The sequence below is a fragment of the Dipodomys spectabilis genome, unplaced genomic scaffold, assembly GCF_019054845.1.
Source record: "Dipodomys spectabilis isolate Male_0828 unplaced genomic scaffold, ASM1905484v1 ptg000129l, whole genome shotgun sequence".
Taxonomy (NCBI): Eukaryota; Metazoa; Chordata; class Mammalia; order Rodentia; family Heteromyidae; genus Dipodomys; species Dipodomys spectabilis.
Window position 1 is genome coordinate 826,456 of NW_024870806.1, and position 16,644 is coordinate 843,099.

A 16,644-nucleotide genomic window follows, 5' to 3' on the forward strand; every position below is an offset into this window, starting at 1 on the left:
GAGATGATAAAACAGGCCTCTGTGAAGTAAATTTTCTTCTACTTTTAAAATTATTCTGAAAGCCTTGTGCTGGTTTGTCACACCTGTAATCCTAACTACTCGAGATACCTACTCAAGAGGCTAACATCTGTGGATAACATTTGGAAGCCAATCAGGGCAAAATAAATTCATGAGATTATTTTCAAAAATTTTAATGAACTAGCAAAGTGCCAGGAATGGAGATGTAGCTTATATAGTAGCTCACCGATCTAGAGAGCAAGACGTAGCGAGATCTTGAGGCCCTGATTTCAAACTCTGAGCATGCTAACACGCAGGAATTCACACACACTCACTTTTTTCAAAATATCTTCATATCAGTGTTTTGCATTAATTTCTTTGTTAATGATAATATATGGGTAAAATAGGCAAAATAAACTCTTCCATCTCAAAACATTTTTATACATTTTTTTGTAAAAATAATGTACAAAAAGGGTTACAGTAACATGAGCAAAGTAATAAGTACATTTCCTGTCAAGCTTTGTTATCTCCTCCTTTGTTTTTCCCCCACCATTCCTTCCCTTCCACCTCCACAAGTACACTCCTCACAACCCCAAGCCCCACCCAATGTCCCCAGACTAAATTGTAAAGTTCGTTTTTCAAAATAACGTCTTGTGCATCTATTGTTATACAATGGGTCAAAATGTATTCCTATTTAAGCATGTTGATTTTTCCCTTTCCCTCCCCAAATTAGAGAAGTGTATATACAAGATGCAGGTGCACCAACATCAAATAAAGTGAAAACGAGGGTTATACTGTTGGGGAGGAACGTATAAAAAACAAAAAAAATCACGTTGTACATTATAAATATGTGAGAAACAACAGCAAGAAACAAAAAAAAATTGTGTCTCTATCTTGGGGGTCACTTAGCTTAACATCAACTTATTTAGTCATATACACAAAGCTTTTCAACATTTCTGCTTATCCCAGACATATACTAGTTATTGCAAATAAGGGAAACCATGGGACCTATGTTTCTTTGGACTTGGCTTACATCAGTTAATATAATTTTTTCCAAGACTTTCCATTTCCTAACAAATTGGGCGATGTCATTCTTTCTGGTGGAAGCATAGAATTAATATATAGACATATATATGTATATATATATATATATATATATAGTATATGTGTGAGTGTGTGTTTGTACACACATATACACACAGAACATTTTCCTTTTTTGTTTTTTAGAGCAACTTAGTTTTCCACCTACATCATTTTTTCAAATGTTTTTATTGTGATTACATGGTTACATAAGTTCCCAAATTTCACAATATTGTGGGATAGTGATGCTTAGTTAAAGTCACAAACACATTTTAACTTTGATGGAGCAAATTTTCTATCATAGTCTACAACATTTATGAGTTCTATGAGCTTTGCAATAGAGTTATTTCATATATATATATATATATATATATATATATATATATATACTTCTTTTGTTTTGAAATATGTATATTTTTTGTTTTGTATAGCGTCAGCTATTCCCTCTTTCCCACTTGTTCCCTCCCTCCCTTCAGTGACATGGAGTTGCTTAGTTTATTTTGGTCAATGTCCAGTGCAGCTGATGGATCCCACTATTGTATGTTTTTCCCTGATTCTCTCTAGTCTTGTGTCGTCCTCTGGTTTCCCTTCAGTGTGCACATATGATCAGCAAAATGGGGTTATTTAGTAGTGATTCGACCAGATGAGTGGAAGTTCTTGGTTTCTTAAGTGTTGTTAATTTTTTCATATCACCTTACATTTTGGATTTAACATCCACTTATCATGGAGACCATGTGCCATTCGTCTCTTTGCTTTTGGCTTACATAGCTCAACATGATTTCCTGTAGCTTGACTGATTTCCTTAATAATGCCATTATTTTTGTCCTTTCTAATGGATGGAAAATATTCCATTGTGTATAGTTACCACAGTTTTTGGATCTACTCATCTCTGGTGGTACATATGGTTTTTTTTCATATCCTGGCTATTGTGAACAGTGCTGCAATAAGCATGGAGGTGCATGTGTCCTTGAATATTAGTACCTGTTGTTCAGAATAGATGCCTAGAAGTGGTATGAATGGGCCATAAGGAAGGTCAATATTTAGCTTTCTGAGGACTCACCAGACTGATTTCCAAAGTGGTTGTGTAAGTTTACATTCTCATACACACACACACACACACACACACACATACACACAGAATGTTTTCTTGATCATTCTTCTACTGAGGGACATCGGAGTTGGTTTCATATCTTAGCTATGGCAAATAATGCTACAATAAACATTGTTGTGGTGGTAGTTTTAGTATGGACTTGTTTCTGATCATTTAGGGGAATGCCCAAAAGTGGGATTGCTGTGTAATAGGGGAGCTCTATGTGGAGTCTTTTGAGGAACCTGCAAACTGCTTTCCAAAGTGGATGAACAAGTTTACACTCCCACCAAGAATGCAGTAGGCTTCCCTTCTGGCCACATCCCTTCCAGCATCTGTTGTTGTAAAAGTATGGAACGATTCACTAATTTGTGTGTCATCCTTTTGCAGGGACCATGTTAATCTTCTCTGTATGTTCCAATTTTAGTGTATGTGCAGCCAAATTGAGCACAGAACATTATTGTATATATGAAGTGTAATTGATTTTTTTAAACTAGACAATTCAACAAAAAGTAAGTTCAAAAGAATTGTGAAATTTTAGAACCATTTATTTCTTACATAAGCACACATTTAAGAGTAAAGTCAAGATTGACATGGCAAAAACAAAATAATTCCAGGTATTTGTTGTTCATGAGATGTGTAGGAAGAGGAATTCAATTATTCTACACAAGGCACCTGTCATAGTGATCATTGCAGCAAATGTTAAGGTTTGTTAAAAGTTTTAATGATTTAAATATGTTTATTTTTGGAATTTGCTTATATATGATAAAATTAAGACTGTTTGGCAGGTCATAAAATTTTTTGATAAAGTATATAATATTTCTAGTAGCATGTACTAGTAAGTATGTACATTTCAGAGTTTATAGAAACTTTACTAATGAGAAGTTGCAAAGACTGTTTAAAGAAGCAGAGTGAAGAGTTAAGATTTAAAGTACACAGTTTCTGTTAAATCTTTAGGGCTCCCTTACGTTATATGTTAATGATGAACAAATAATTATATAAGCCACATATAAATGATGAGATGAACTATAAATAGTAATCTTAGTGGGTAAATTTAAAGGCTACTCATAGCTTTATCCAGTTTTAAATGTACAGGAATATGAGAAAATAGTAAAATCTACTATGTACACTTCAAATACTGAAAACCCTGGTAATTGTTTTGTTTTTTATTTTAGTAATCATTAATATTTAATTATTTTTTTCTTCATAGCATTTTTTCCTTGTAATATAATAAAACATTTTGTGAGTCGTCATTAAGAGGTACTTTGAGAATATTATTGGGATGGCCACACCATTTTTCATAGGGGCATGTGAATTTACAAAGAGCAAAACTAAAAACAAAATACTGATTAAAATTTTTATCAAGTAGAGTCTGAATCAGTAGTGTTGATAAATGTCCACACCTAAAATCTTAGCCCTAGGCTGAAGTAGTGTTATTACAGAATTGAGGCCACAAAATTGAGAAACTGTGTTTTGTTTTGTTTTTGTTTTTTTTGCTTTGTTTTTGTTGGTTGTGGGGCTTGAACTCTGGGTCTTGGGTACTGTCCCTCAGTTCTTCAGCTCACGGCTAGTGTTACCACTTGAGCCATAGCACCACTTTCATTTTTTCTGCTTATGTCGTGCTAAGGAATGAAATTCAGGACCTCATTCATGCAAGTCAAGCACTCTACCACTGAGCCACCTTCCCAACACCTGAGAAACTGTGATTTAAAAAATTATGTGAACAATATTTGCTTTCTCCTTTGGGTTATATGATGAAAAATGTAAACATATTTTTATATTTTTGTGAATTGTCATACTTCTAAATTTATACTAACTGCAGCCAATTTATCCTTTTCAAAGTCAAGAAATATTTCTGAGTTTGCTTCCGTGAAGACTGTTTTTGCATTTATAATTTCTTCTGAGTCATTTTTATTTTTTATCAAAATCACTTTATATTTTATGTTGATGAGTTATCATACATCAACTACCTTCAAATGTACATGTAGAGTCTCAATATAGCAGTATGAATATTCTCATACAACTCGTTTATCTGTTACGCACTTTAAGTATTATGATATTTTTCCCTCTCTTGCACTCTCTCATTTCTGCTCTTTCTCTTTCATGCTCTATGTCTGCTACTTAGATTTTCTGCTGGTCTACTATTATCCGTCAGGATCCACTGGTTTTGTGGGGACATGATAGGGACCATCACTTACCCTTGCATTCTGTAAGAGTTATAACAGTGACGTGAAATTATTCTTTGCCATTCTAAATGGCAAAACAACAGATCTAGGAATTCCTTTTCACTTTAAGTACTATTATAAATTTTATCTCATATGAATCATTGAGACTGATAAGATACTTTTAGCTTGGGACCTAAAAGTTCTTTTCCTTTACAAGCAGCCTTTTACTTTTATTATCAGTAAGTAACAAAAACAAAGCTATCCTATGGAAAGTAGGCTGAAGTTGTTCACAGGGATGAAAAACAAGGTAATGGGGGAAGTAAGTACAAAGGATATTCCTCATATAGCACAGATCCTTAAGAGCAGTTTATGATGTACACTTTGTGATAAGCACAATGTGCTGGGAACTGTAGATTAAATCACTGAACACCTGATATATATTTATATGCACATATATTTATATATGTATATTTTTTACATATGCATATATGCATATATAGGCCCATATATGTACACATGAATGTTACTATACACACAAATACATACATATGTACACACATGTACACATGCACAAATGGAGAAAGACACATAGATATAGCCAACAAAAGTTTCACTAGTTGTTGAATATGCCTTTGACAGAATGCTTGGTAACAAATGTGTTGAAGATATATTTGTCTCTAAGAGTTCTTTTACCACTCCTCTTATCTCTTACAACTGGTAGGTTTAGAGAGATTCGACTTGAAAAAATGCAGTACAAGTGATAGCAAGTCACTCAGAAATCTAAATAAGTATAGGTCATATGGTGTCTCCCTGTTCCCCATGGAATGCTTGCTCTTGTAGACACTCTCAACAGCCATAGTAGTAGATTATTAAGAATAAAGTTATAAGGCTTTAAATGGCATCCTTCCTTGGGCTCTTTTCCAACAGCCAGCATCAATTCCTAAGCAGATGAGTGACTCCCCAGAAGACGGGAGCACAGGTCAAAATTTAACTAACCCATATGAAAAGTCTAAAGTGAGAAATGCTGACTGAGGTCGTCCTGATGTCCTGGCCACTAAAATAAGAAAAAAAGAAAGTTTTTTTATGTATTAAAATTTAAGAATAATTTGTAACATATCAATAAATGTGTAGAACACAATTATATCAACTGACAAAAGATGATGTGCATTTCATTTATGTGATTTTGGACTTGGAAAGTGTTTTTAAGTGTGTCTACACAAGTAGAATCAGCATGAAACAAGCCAGCATTTCTTCATTTAAGACACAAGGAAAGGATACAGGTTGTCCCATTGGAACAATGAGATTTGCAAGATACTATTAGAGGGAGGTGGACGGAGGTGTTGTGGATGTGTGAAGGTAAGGAATAGTAGGGGAAATACAAAGGAGGTGGTAACAATGCTCAATAAGAAATGTACTCATTACCTTACTTATGCAACTGTAACCCCTCTGTACAGTATCTTTACAATAAAATATATATTAAAAACATACTAGGAAAACTGTACATATAGCAAGTTATATTTGTCACTCAATATAAGTAAAGTATTAGTTTTAGGACCACAGGCATACTAAAATTTTGGATGCTCAAATTCTCTACATAAACACAGTATATTATTTTCATTAGAATCTGCCCACAACCTAGTGCAGTGTAATTTCTGTGAAAATTTTTACTATATTCTATGTTTGTAGTGGAAAATAAAATATATTCACTATCAACAGATACAAATTTATTTCAGATAATTTTTGTCTGCATTTTGTGGATGGAATTGCGAGAGCTAATTTGAAAAGCACAAATTTAATCACCAAGAGCTATCTTCAAGATGTAACAAAGATATAATACAGCATCATTGAATGGTCTGGGACTCTAAGAAGTACTTCAATTGAAACATTATCACAAATTGTAAGCAAGCAAAGACTATTTAGAAATGCAGCTGCTAGATTTCTCATGGAGAGCTTTTATAACATTTGAAACACAAGTCAGAACCTCATGGAAGTGTAGACAATTTTCCTTCACCTTTCTGTCAATCTTGGTCATTATCAATCATAATATAGCTAATCTAGAATAATCTTGTAATAAGAAAATGTTTATGAGAAGTGGAGGAGAATGGTGGAGGAGAACCTGGAGGCTAAACAATCTCTCTCACAGAAAGCAGTTTTAGTGTTCCAGCGAACAGTACTAGGCTAGAGTATCACACTGTGTGCCATCACAGTACAGAGTTTGGCTAGAGAGGGAAAATCCAGGGAAGGAGACAGATCTGAGCAGTTGCTGTAGCCATGGCTGAGGCAGCTTTGGTGGCGGCCATAGTCACTCTGCCATACATACAACAGAGGGGGTCCAGGACAAAGGCACCTGGCACAGTGGATGAGCAGATTCTACTCAACACCAGCAACAACTGAAAAGGAGCAAATGAGTTAAACCATCTTAACAGGCCCATATCAAGCATTGAAATAGAAAAAGCAGTAAGAGACCTCTGTTCTTAGAAAAGCCCAGAACCACATTGATTTACAGCAGAATTCTACAAGGTTTTCAAAGCAGAGCTCATACCAATACTCCTCCAACTCTTCAATGAAACTGAAAGAGAAAGTTCACTACCAAACTAGTTCTATGAAGCCATCATAACCCTCATCCCAAAACCAGGCAGGAACTCATCAAAGAAAGAGAATTACACACCCATTACTTTGATGAACATTGATGCCAAACTTCTCAACAAAATTTTCGCCAAACAATTCAACAATTCATCCAAAAAATTACATACCATGATCAAACAAGATTCAGTTCAGGGAAGCAAAGATGGTTCAATATACGCAAATCAATTAATTAACACCATTTTATGATGAAGTTTCTGCATAAACTAGGAATCCAGGGAATATTCCTCAATAAAATAAAGGCTGTATATGACAAACCTGCAGCCAGAATTATACTAAATTGTCAAAAAGTAAAGACATTTCCTCATAACTCAGAAACGAGACAAGGACGTCCACTCTCTCCACTTCTCTTTAATTTATTATTAGCATGCCTAGTTACAGCAATAAGAAAAGATGAAAACATAAAAGGGATCCAAACAGTGGAAGATGAAGTAAAACTCTCTCTCTTTGCAGATGACATGATCTTGTATTTAAAGAATCCCATGGACTCCACTCCCAAATTACTCATGCTGATTCAAAACTATGGCAATGTATCAGGGTATAAAATTAACCCTCAAAAATGAATGGCTTTTCTGTACGCCAACAATGAGAAAAGAGTGGCTGAAATCAGAAAAGCAACTCCATTCTTAATAACCCCACAAAAAATAGAATAGCAATGAATTAACTTAACCAAAGAAGTAAAGGATCTCCATGATGAAAACTTTAAAAACCTGAAAAAGGAAATCAAAACAGAACTTAGAAAGTGAAAAAACTGCCTTGATCCTGGATTGGAAGAATTAACATCGAGAAAATGGCAAAACCTCCCAAGGCTATCTACAAATTCAATGAAATACCAATCAATATTTCAATCTCATTCTTCAAGGAAATAGAAGAGGCAATCCAAAAAGTCATATGGAAGGATAAAAGGCAATGAATAGCATAAACAATCCTTAACAGAAAAAACAGTGCTGGAGTAATATCAATACCAAATTTCAAACTCTACTACAAAGCATTAGCAAACAAAACAGCTTGGCACTGGCACAAGAACACAACTCAGGACCAATGGAATAGAATTGAAAACCCAGAAATGAGCCTACAGACCAATAGGCACCTAATCTTTGATAAAGGAGATAAAAAATAGAATGGAAGAAAGACAGCCTCTTCAGTAAAATGCTGGCAAAACTGGTTAATCACTCATAGAAAACTAAAGCTAGATGCTTATCTATCATCCTGTACCGAATCAGAAAAAAATGAAAAGAATACTTAAAAACACCAAAAGTTCAGAAGAGATAAACACACACACACACACACACACACACATGCACACACACACACACACACACACACACTCACACGTATACACCTAAAATAAAAATTATGGGAGGAAAATAAAATTAATAGAAAACAATTTTAAAAATTAAAAAATTTTTAAAAAGGTTCAAATAAGAGTTTTTTGATTGCAACAATGAGATGTACAATTCATTATGTCGAAAAACGAACTTAACACCTTTGGTGGGGGGTAGGGGAGGATAGGTGAAGGGAGGGGAGAAGTATGGGAAGGGATGGGAGGGGGAAACAAGGAGGCAACAATGCTTGATAAGAAATATACTCGTTATCTTGCCCATGTAATTGTAACTCCTCTGTACTGTATTCTCACTATAAAAAATAAAATTAAATTAAAAAAAAGAGTTCTTTGATTTTTTTTTTGGTTGGGGGATGGGGGCAATGGTACGATTGTGTATCTCCCGTGTCCATTACCAGTCTCTTGGTGGAGTCTCTGGTCTGCTTGTGGTGTTTGGTTTCCCTGTGGCTTGATTGTTTTCTTAAGTCAGTTTGTTTGAACAGGCAGAAAAATGCTTTGCCTAACACATTGTTTTGTGATCCTCCTCCCAGGCTAGTTCAGTGGGAGGTAGATTTGCTTTGAGTATCCCAAAAGAGGGAGATGGGAGTTTCCTCTAGATTGGAGACGCTGTGATAAGACTAGGTTATGGGTAGAGTTGAGGCCTTTCAGCAATCAGTAGCTTTTCCTTGTTGGGCTAGCTCCTGAGACTCTCAGAGAGCCCAGCTTGGAGCCATTCTCAGGGTTTATGTTTACTGAGTTTTAATTGTTGTCTAGGCTGCTGTAGGGAGGGGCAGCCTCTGGCTCTGTTTACCCAGTGATGAAAGTCACTCCTCAGGGGGCAGATTTTTCTCTGTCTGGGCTAGTTGACTTTCCCATGGGTGGAGCTGAACCTGGGAGGTCAGGTAAGGTTCCTGTGACCTGCTAAATGACTCTTTTGTTTTCTTCCAAGGCCTGAGTTGGAGCTAGTTGCTCAGCCTGGCCTTTGTTAGTATCAAAGACAGAGATCTCCAGTGGTAGGGAACATGCAGCCTTCCCTCCTCTGCTCCCTGAGAAGGAATGAGGAGATGAGGGTTCTACTCATGCTAGAGTATTGTTCCTGGGCAGTTTCTGGTCTGTGATCTGCAGGATGAAGATATCTGCTCCTTATCAGTTCTTGCTTGTGTTGGGTAGAATCCGCTTGCCCGCCACATCTGGTGCCTTTGTCCGCTATTCCCTCTGTAGTTATGGCTGCCAAGATTGTCTCTGCTACCAACTCTGCCACTGCAGCCATGGCTAGCTGCATGTGTTCAGATTTGTTTCCTTGCTTGGATTTTCCTTCTCTGTCCAAACTCTCTGTATTGAGATGAAATACTTGGTGTGTCTCTGTAGCCGAAGACTGTTCACTGGAATACTTAAATGCTTTCTATGGGAGAGCTTGTTTAGCCTTCAGCTTCTCCTCTGCCATCTTCCCCCGAATCTCATGATTTTTTTATGTGTTTTTTTTAGGGAAAAATGTCATTGGTGTTTATATTTTGTGTTGGCATAAAATGAGCCTACTATTGTCTTAATTTAATAAAATAAAACTCTCTGAGCACTGGTGGCTCATGCTTGTAATCCTAGCTACTCAGGAGGCAGAGATATGAGGACCTCAGTTCAAAGACAGCCCAGGCAGAAAAGTCGGTAAGACTCTTATCTCCAATAAGCCACTAGAAAACCAGAATTGGCACTTTGGCTCAAGTGGTAGAGCACTCACCTTGAGCTGAAGAGTGTAGGACCAGTGCCGAGGCCCAGAGTTCAAGCCCCATGAATGACCAAATAAACAAATAACAACAACAACAACAACAAAACTCTCTGATTCTATAACAGCAAAAATTTTGTGGGTAATGGTTAAGAGTAGGTTGCCATTCCAAATATATATATATATATACATATATATATATCACCCACCAAAAAAGAGGAACAATAGGAAATATATAGCAGGAAACTTATAAATCTTAATGGACGAACAGTCCGTCAGTTTGTTTTAACTTTTTATCAAAAATGAAAGTAATACTTGATAATATTTTATTAAGGCATTTAAATTTCTTTGACCTTGACATTTAACATTCGCTTTAAAAAGAAATTCAACAGGTGACAGTGTTTTCTCCTTACTTTTCCAAAGAAATGATTATTTCATCATTATAGTGTATAGCACAATATAACCAGAAAGCATTTGTTAAGGAAAAAAAAAATTCCCATTATTTGTTTTGCTTGTCTGTATTTAAAGCTGCATACCACATCTTACCCACCCTATTGTCTGTTTTCTCATTTGAAACATTTCAGTAAATGTGTCAGCCAGCAAAGTTTTACAAAATAGCCTGCTTTCATTCATTGTGCTTTCCAAAATATATCTCACAAATGCTAACAACAAAACACAACTTGAAACATCTGTGGATTTTTCTATTTATGGTGCAAAGTAATCACTTTCCATAATCCCTAGAATCAGCTCTTCACAGGCATTAAATGGTCTTTCACTTCCATGTTTTAGAACAGCAGCATGTAACAATGGTGTACATGTTAATTTGTTCACCACATCTGGTTTGTTTACAGCAAGGACTGACTTCATGGAAGATGGTAAAAGATGAGTTGAGCAATTATGTAGTTTAAAAAGGCTCTGAGTTGGGGATAAAGAATATCCATTTATGTGATTAATATTTAAATTTAGTTCTATAATGTATACTCCTTCAATTTTCTGGCTAACATGTTCTACACACTAAGTATTTTTAAAAGAAATTGTACGTTGTTTCCTTGGTGACAACGTAATTGGAAGACTTAAAATTTTCCTATACCATGGCCATCTGAAATGAGATGGATGTACTTAGGTTAGCATAAAGAAATTTTGGGACAGCATTAATGTTTGAATCTTGGATGGGATTTGATTGGGAATTGTGAAAGGCTTTCATAGTATGAGAAGAAAAACAAAAGGCCACACTAATACTTTTATCTGCCACATTGTTTTATTAGTATATTCAAACACACACATATAAACACACAGATACACATTATGAAGACCCAGTCAGTCTGAAAGAAAAACTTTTAATAGGAATTCCCTAAAATATTTAGTCTGCTGAGATCTGATTAGAATTTACAGAAATATCTATTGGCTTCCACTCCTAGACAAGTTATTATCATTGATGAAGATGTTGCCATTTGAATTTAGAATACCCCAGAAAGACCTATGTGTTAAAGAAAAATGACATTCCAATTCCTCCCAGACTGTGGAGCATACCTGAATAGTTCTTCTGTAGATTAAGTTATTCAGAGTGAAACTCATGAGAAAATAGACTCTCATCTTCTTTCTTCTTCTATCTTTTAATCATTCTAGGTAAAAAACATTTCTCTTTGACATACTCCCCTCCTTGACATTGTCTTGTCACTGGCCCCCAAAGCAATAAAACCAGCTGAACATACACCGAAACATTCAATCTTGTAAATCTGAGTAAGCCTTTCTGCTTAATAAGTGGACAATATCACTTATTATGGTATGTTATCAAACTAACCCAAAGTTCTAGTCTTTCTAACAATGTGGAGTATATTAAAATGTGCTTCATTATAAAATATCTAACTCCATGTTGTATATTGTGTTTTTTTTTCTGTTGATCCTAGCGCTTACAATCAGGGCCTAACTGTAAAACAGTTTGCAATAAATAATCACATTACTTTTATGATTCCATAATTTTACTTGTTTTCCTACAAATTTATAGAATAGTGTAGCTATGGAAGTCAATAAATATTGAATTTTGATATCAGATTATCTATCACTGCAAGTGTTGTCAAAATTTATCTACACTGAAATGATTGCCATTGATATCTTTCTCAAGATTCCAAATGTTTATACTTTCAGCTGACCTTTTACAAAACTCATATCCCAAACATAATTTTTAGTTTGTTCATGCAATCATAAATATATGGCACAAAAAGTTAATTAACTTTATTTGCTGTCACTAATGGAGTATACCTAATAGAATTAAGTATATACCCTCAGGGAAATAAGATATTTCCTTCTAAATCCAGACTTGCAGGCAGACAAACAGACACCCACACCCACACACATACACACACCCACTCTCTCTCTCTCTCTCTCTCTCTCTCACACGCACACACACATACTTACCACTCTGACTCAGGTTAGGTTCCAGACATTGGGTATCAGACAATGATCTATTAATCAAACTTTCTTGTCCAGACATAAAATACATTAATAATTCCACACATATAGAAACACCATATCATTCAAAATAATGAGAATATTTAACAGAACCACCCCGCTCTGAGCCATCTACTCCCTGATTTCATTCACTCATGTCGATGCATTTTTCATATCATAATTAAAAATCTTTTTGTATCTCTCTGATTAGCAGAAAATATGTTGTCATATAAGAGAAAATGTAGGTAAAATTACTTTTTGCATATGAAATAATGACATTCCTGAGGATAAAACATGCCTGATTTTCAGTTTGTTTGCCAAAATGGAACTATTAGATCTTCTGAGTATTTAACTTTATACCTGAACCTTCAAATTTCACTAGGATTTGAATTGTGTTACTTACAACATTAATGTAAAATAAAAGCATTACTAAATATAAAGAAAATTATAATTTTATCACACTTTAATCCCTGAATTGACTTTATTATAAAAACAATTACATTTATATAACATGATAAACATCCTGAAACAAATTATGAGGTATGGAAACAGAAGAGTCCGTTTTTTGTTTACTGTATGTTGTTGTTATTTATAGTTTGTGATGATTCTGTCTTCTTTACCTTATGCATGGTATATTCATTCTATGTCATCAGGAAGGTGGGGGTGGGCACAAAGCTTTAGGGAAAGGGGGAAAAAATGAAGCAGTGAAGTTCCTTGAACATTGATGAAAGTGAACTATTTAACACATGGGTGGGGAAAGAAGTGAGGGAATGGGAAAATATGAGGGAACTGAAGACATTTCATAAAAGGAAATGTACACATTACTTGACTCATGTAATTGTAATACCTCTATAAATCAACTTAATAACAGGGTAAATTTATTTTAAAAAGGCAAACAAAATATCGTTTCTTAGAATCTTACAAGTATGTTTTGTTCACTGGTTTGAGCTGGTTGAGTCTATCTCTGAAAATAGCTACATTTACATTCATTGGGCGAATTTTTGAGCTACTGGTATATAAAAGTCAATTATGATTGTATGTTTTTTGAGACTGATTCATTTATTTCTTTATCTAATTTGTATAATTTCTATCTACCAGTTTTTGAATTGGCTTGTTCCTGTTTTTCAAGGACCTAGTGGTGCATTATTAGTGCTGATTTAAGATTGTTCTAATTTGTTGATGTACATACTCAAATCTATAAATTTTCCTGAGTATTGCCTGTGTTCTTGTGTCCCAGAGGAGGTAGTATTTTGTCTGTTCACTTCCACTGAATTCCATAAACGTTGGAACTTCCCTCCATATGTCTTCAGTGACTCACTGATGATTTGGAAATGTGTTACTCAGTCTCTGTGAGTTTCAGAATTTTTTGTGATGCCTTTTGATGATGAGATCTAATTTGGTCACATTGTCGTCTAACAGGATATAGGGAGTAATTCCATTTTTATTTTTGAATTTTCACAGATTATCTTTCTGATCTAAGATATGATCTATTTTGGAGAACGTTCCATGAGCTGTTAGGTATAGCTTGTCAAAACAAGTATTTGGTTTTGATTTTTTGCTAGATTTTGACCTGCATGGCCCGTCCAGGGGTAAGAATGATGTGTTCAAGCAACCAACAATGTGTTTGATTGTATGCATATTTTTAGGGCAAGTAGTATTTGTCTGATGAATTTGAGAGATCTAGGATTCAGGGCATTGATATCTAGCATTGTTATATCCCCCTGATGGAGAGTTTCCTTCATCAACATTTAATGTCCTTTTTAGTCTCTTTTTACCTTTATACCAATTTTAATTTAAAACCAATCTTATCTAATATTAATATAACTAATCTGGCCTGTTAATGAGGTCCATTTTTAGTTTTTGAAGATGATATACAGAAGGGATCCAATTACATAAGTCAGATAATGAGCACATTTCTTTTTCAACATTGTCACCTCTTCCCACATGTTGTCCCAGTTTTTCCCTTTCAACCCCCCTCCCCCCTAAGTTGTATAGTTCATTTACAAGGTAGTGTCTATTGAGTGGCACTGCTACATTTGTTTACACTTTGTCCCACCATTTCTGTGTTTCCCTTGCCCTTTCCAAACTTATATATAAACCAAAGGTGCAGAAATTAAAACGAAATAACAGCATCCGAATTCAGATGGAAAAAGCAAAATAATAAAAAAAACTCTCATTATCATTTCTTGGAGATCAATTTGATGAACATTATTTTATATGATAATATTCATATAGCTATTGGTCCTTTGTGATCCTCTCCAAAGGGCATCCTCCTTTGATCTCACTGTATAAATGTTTAGAATCCCATGTAATTTATCATGTCCAAATGTAATGTTTTCTCTTTTACCATCCAAGTGTGTTAAGTTGTAGAATTAGAGGCACATTCTAATACAACAAATGAGGGAAATCGGGCAACCTATATTGCTTTGAGTCTGACATTCTTCACTTAATATAGGTTTGTTCCAAGTCTTTCCATTTCCTTATGAATGGTGTAATATCACTTTTTCTGGGTGAATAGAGTTGCATCATACTTAAGAGTTTCTTCATGGCAAAGGAAAAAATTAGCAGGATATATAGAAAGAGAATAGAATGGAAGGAGATATTTACTAACTAAGCATTAGACCAGGGTTTACATAACTAACCCATATTTAGAGATCAAATAAACGCTCAAATCAACAAAAGCCCTATTAATATATGGGATAATGACTTAAAGAGAACTTCTTAGAAGAAAAGTAAAAATGACAAATAACATATCTCTCTCCATGAAAGAAATGCAAATCCAAACAACACCGAGATTCTTCTCACCCCTGTTACAATGTCATTATGAAAAAAAGAACAATCACATTTACTAATAGGGATGTGGTCCAAAGGAAACTCTATTACATTGTTGGTAGAAATGTAATCTTGTTCAACGACTTTGGAAAACATTATGGAGGTTGCTCACAAAACTGAATAGAAAGCTACCTATGATCCAGCAATTCCACTTATGGGCATTTATCCAATAGAGCAGAAACAAGGCCATACTGAATCTGCCAGCACAATCATGTTCATTGTTGCATTATTTTCTGTAGCCAACATATGGAATCAGCCTAGATGCCTCTCACTGCAAAAAGGGATCAAGAATTGTGTGCATGTCTGTATATGAATTATATATATATATGTATATATATATATAATTTCATTGATCCCTATTTACAAATATGTATGCATATATACATACATAATCAAATTTTATTAATCAATCAGAAAGAATCATATTGCACCATTCTTTTTTGGGGGGCGGGGGGGTCCAGGCGTGGGACCTGAGCTCTAGGACTTGGGCACTGTCCCTCAGCTCTTCAGCTCAAGGCTAGCGCTCTACCACTTGAGCCAGAGTGCCACTTCCGGCTTTTTTTCTTTTTGCTTATGTGGTGCTGAGAAATCGAACCCAGGGCCTCATGCATGCAAGGCAAGCGCTCTACCACTGAGCCACCTTCCCAGACCCTACTGCCCCATCTTAAGGAAAATGAAAGACTTAGAAATAATCATATTAAGTGAAATTAACTGGACCCAGAGAACGTTAGGTTGTATGACTTTCCTTATGTTTGGTAGACAGAAGGTACACATAAATGTAAAGTTAAACATACTGGATGATATCCAAGGAGGTAAATGAATTATCTGAAGTGTCAGAGTCCATGGAAAGTGTAAATAGTATAGTTCTCTTCAAAGATTAATCAAAACCCAACAAAATAAATACCAGTAAATGCGGACTACAAGAGAGGACAGTGTGGGGCAAGGTGAGAGGGGTAGGAAATTGAAAAGGATAGAGTACAGGCAAGAATCTATTGCATACTTCCCAGAATTGAAATAAACAAAATAATGGATAGTATGAAATGGGGGTGAAGATGTTGAAGTGGTAACACAATTCCAGGTGTACTGTATACACAAAATGATTTGTTAAATGGCAAGTAATTCCATACATAACATAATGTTGAGATAAGTATGGACTTTGTTGATTGGGAGGGGTGGATGAGAATGTTGAATGGAGTGACATTAATCAAGATGAATTGTATTCATAAACTGTTTCAGTGAATGGCAACTCCTTTGTACAAATACTTAAAGATAATAAAAGTATTCAAAAGGTTAATTATGATAGTTGAATAGAGCGTTGAACCTCAATTCAATTCCCATTTAATAATATTTGTAA

General features: G+C 35.1%; 1 non-coding gene across 1 annotated transcript; it reads right to left on the bottom strand.

Annotated features, from left to right (window-relative positions):
• Positions 1-2,509: 2,509 nt before the first annotated feature.
• On the bottom strand, positions 2,510-2,615 carry LOC122116242. The gene has a single exon (XR_006148926.1). It is a non-coding gene; the product is annotated as a U6 spliceosomal RNA (small nuclear RNA).
• Between the last annotated feature and the right edge of the window lie 14,029 nt (positions 2,616-16,644).